A 4,113-nucleotide genomic window follows, 5' to 3' on the forward strand; every position below is an offset into this window, starting at 1 on the left:
CGTCAGTTGTTAACATTTTAGCCATTCTGATGAGTGCGCAGTATATCTCATTGTGACTGATGATTTTGAGTATATTTCACATGCTTACTGATCATTTGGATAGCCTCTTTTACGAAGTGTCAGGTTTAAGTCTTTTGCTTTTAAAAAAATTGGATTGTCTGTCTTTTATTGATTTGGAAGAAGTTTTTATGTATTCTGGATATAACCTCTTTTGTTGGATATATGCTTCACACACAAGTACCTTTCCCACTGCGTGGCTTGCCTTTTCACTGAGGTCCTATAACTTATAACAAATCATATTTGTTCCTATGTATTATATAGTTTGATCATAATTTAGAGTTTTTTCACTTACATTTTTAATTGGTTACTGTTAATCTGGATAAGAGATGTGAATTTTTATATATTTATTTTGTATTTAGCCCCATTACCAAATTAATTCTGTGTTCTATTAAATCTTAAGTTTTCTAGGAATTCAATAATGTCATCTATAAGGAAAGATAGATACTTATCTTCTTTTTCATATTCTGTTTATTTTGCCTTAGTGCTTTAGTAAAAGTTTCTAAACATTATTGAAAAGTAGTGGTCATACTAGACATTCCTGTCTTGGTCCTGATTTTAGTGGAAATGACTTCAGTAATTCACTGTTTTAGTACACTATTTGCTGTTGTCTTTCTCATGCTTAGATAATGTCCCTCTATTCTACATTATATATAGTTATCGTCCCAGAATGATGCAGAAAGTAAAGTGCTAATTCCAAGTTGGAGAAGGGTCCAGTATTGAACTAGAGCCAAATATTTGATGCCTCTGATTCCATGAAGGTAAACTTCCTTTAAGACAGTAGTTTTTAATTTTTTTTAAAAAATTTGATCTTTCTTTTATCACATGTCAGTCTATCTTTTTTAAAACATATATTTGCAAAATAATATTTATCTTTTTATGTGTGATACATTCTGATGTTTTCTGTTTAATTTTTCATTTAAAATGTATTGGTCAAGACCTGCTTGATTGATTTTGTGATCCATTAATGGTTTGCAGGCCAGAGTTGGAAACCTTCCTTTCTAAGTTGATAGGTGTCTCTTTTCTAGCCCTTCGGCTGGGACAAGGTTCTATTGGTAAGAATTCATGAAACGTAGGGAATAGCGGCGGGCACATCTGCTAGTAGGTCAAAATACTACCTTGATGCAGCGTTTAAAAATTAGAATAGTTAAGAAGCTTTTGAAAATGAGTTCTATGAAATCATTAGGCTTAATCACTCTCGATGGCACAGTGATGGCTTTATTAAGAGAGTTGAGACATTTTTATGGAACTGATGACTATTTACAAATCATGATTTTTCTTTAGGCAATGGGAAAGATATTTTTGAAGTAATAAAAAATGGTAAATAATAGCTTTATTAGTCGACTCTTGACATGATAATACTGCATAATAGACACCCCAGAATCTCAATGGCACATAACAACGAACATTAATTTCCTCACTCCCAGATCAGCAAAGTGGTTGGAACTGTTCTGCTTTAGGCTAAGAGTTGGATTCAAGTCTGTCTGTTCCGTGTGTTCATTGTCATAGACAGCAGCTGTCAAGGGCCTGCCTTCCTCATGGAAGATGGCGGAAGTGCAAGAGGGGAAGGCAAACTCCTGAGAGGTCACTGAAGGCTCTGCTCTGAGCTCCCACACTGCGGCTTCTGTCCACATCCCATTGGCCAGAGCACGTCACGTGGCTGAGCCCAGTATCAGTGGGAGGGGGAGATAAACTGTGGAGGATGATGCCACGGATGAGGGAGGAAGAAAGAACTCTGAGCCAATAACACACACTACTACAGTAGCCAACAGTTCCAGAAACCTATCTCTATTTTATTCACTTATTTCTGTAGTCATAATATTCACTGCTCAGAATACAAAATAAATTGACCCTTTCTTCCATTATGAGAAAATTTAAGTCTTTGATAAAAATATTTGCTTTTTTAGAAAGGGGTTATGTTGGCATTATACAAGCAATTGTTTTCCAGTATATTTAGTTGAAAATTTTGTAAAAAGCATTAAATATTTATGCAAGGTACTTAGAGAAATGTGTCCTTTGGATAACTTCGTATATAGGATATCTGCAGCCTCAGTTCAGGCCACATTTCTTGTAGTAAATATCCAACCATGATGAAATCAAAAAATTTAATTGCTCTCACTTTGGAAAAAAAGACCTCCTTTCTAATTCCCTTTATGATGAAGTTCTTACTTTTGACTATACCATTTATCTCCCTATGGGGCCAACACAGTTCTTTAATTAATAGAAGCTCTAAAATTGTTGAAATTAATTCACCCTCAGGCTTTGATTCCTGTTCAGAATGCAGTTGTAGAAAGAGTTTCCAGTGTAATGAACAATGTGTAAGTCAATAAATGAAGCTGAGTGGCAGAGGAAGTCAGTATGCGGTTGATTCTGTTCCTTCTTCAATGCTCTCTATCAGGGGATGGCAAGCGATGGCATGTGGGCCAAGTGTGGCCCACTCTCCAATTTTGTAAATAAAGTTTTATTGAAACACAGCCATGGGCGTTCACTTATATATTGTCTATGACTGTTTCTGTGCTATGATAGCAGGGTTGAGTACTTGCAACAAAAAGACCATATGGCCTACAAAGGCTAAGATATTTACTCTCTGGTCCTTTACAGAAAAATGTGCTAACTCTTACTCTATACAGTAATTATAGTTAAAAGAACAGTTTTAAAAAAATGCAAATATGATAAAATGTAAATACTTTTGATTTCTTAAAAAATGAGATGCATGTTTTTCACCCTTGCCTCCACTGTGGGGGTCTGATGTTTGTAAGGAATATCTGGCAACCCTAGTTTAGGATATTTGAATAGAAGTCAGCTGTGGCTAGGTCATGCTGTAGTAACAAACACCCCCCAGCTCTCAATGCCTGAACACAATGGGTTGTTTCTCACTCCTGCTGAATGCCCATCACGGCATTCCAGGATCCCTCTAGGATCCTTCCAGGATCCAGGCTGTTGGAGCAGCCACTATCTGGAGAGCTTCCAGTCATTGTAGCAGAGGCAAAAGAAGAGTGGCTAACTGGGCCCTGGGTGTTAGGGCTTCCATCCAGAAGTGACAGCATCACTTTTCTCAGGCCAAAGCAAGTCATATGGCTATATCTAATCTTAAGAGATTGGGGAAGTGCGATTCTATCATGTACTCAGGAGGAGAGAGAAATACCTGGCAGGCAATGACTACTATGGTATGGAACAAACAACAGTCATCTCAGAAAGTGGTTTCATTACAGTAGGAGGGCGGCTACCAGAGTTACGGGCGGGAAAGGCCTAATGTCTCTGATGCAGAGGTTTGCAGTGAAATTGTTGCTGGTCGTTAACCTCTAATGTAACCACGTATAGTTGTACAAAGCCCACAGGGACATGTTTTAACATGTTTCAGTAGGGTCTCAAATCTGACATGAAACTTTGCTGACATTGGAATGAGTTATTTTTTAGGAACCAAAAGCGATGAGGAGGCCACCTGAGACCGAAATCCATTGTTAAGGAGGGAAATAATGTCGGACCCTGCAGGCAGAACGGAAGACGAGAAATCTGGAAAATGGATAGCCTGACCCCCTCCCTATTCTCCCCTCCTCCCCATATAACCATATAACTGCTTCAAGATTTTGTGCTTGCTTAAGATGGTCTTTGGGACATGAGTCCACCATCTTCTGGTTTTGCGAGCTAATGGAATAAACCCCTTTCTCAACTACCACTCATCTTGCAATTGATTGGCATCAGGTTGTGGGGAACAGAAGGAACCCTTGCTGGGTTACTAAATGAGGGGTCCATAAATCCCTTTCTACTTCCTTTCTCTGCTCTTCTGTTCCAGGACTTCATCTATGCTTTGGTTGGTATAAATTTAGCCTGGAGAACGTCGGATTACTAATTTCCTTTGTTTCCAGTATTATTGCAAATTTGCCTCTTTTTGCTATTGGAAGTGCTGCTTCTGTGACATTTAGATCCAGAGGCATTAGCTGGCCTCCAACTTAACTTGAAAGTTCTGCTACTCTTTTTAAACTCTACATTGTGCCAAACTAAAAACATTTTAAAGTATATGAAAAAGCAAACCAACAAAATCCACCACTTAGTAGC

This window comes from Equus przewalskii, chromosome 22 (assembly GCF_037783145.1).
Source record: "Equus przewalskii isolate Varuska chromosome 22, EquPr2, whole genome shotgun sequence".
NCBI classification, from domain to species: Eukaryota; Metazoa; Chordata; class Mammalia; order Perissodactyla; family Equidae; genus Equus; species Equus przewalskii.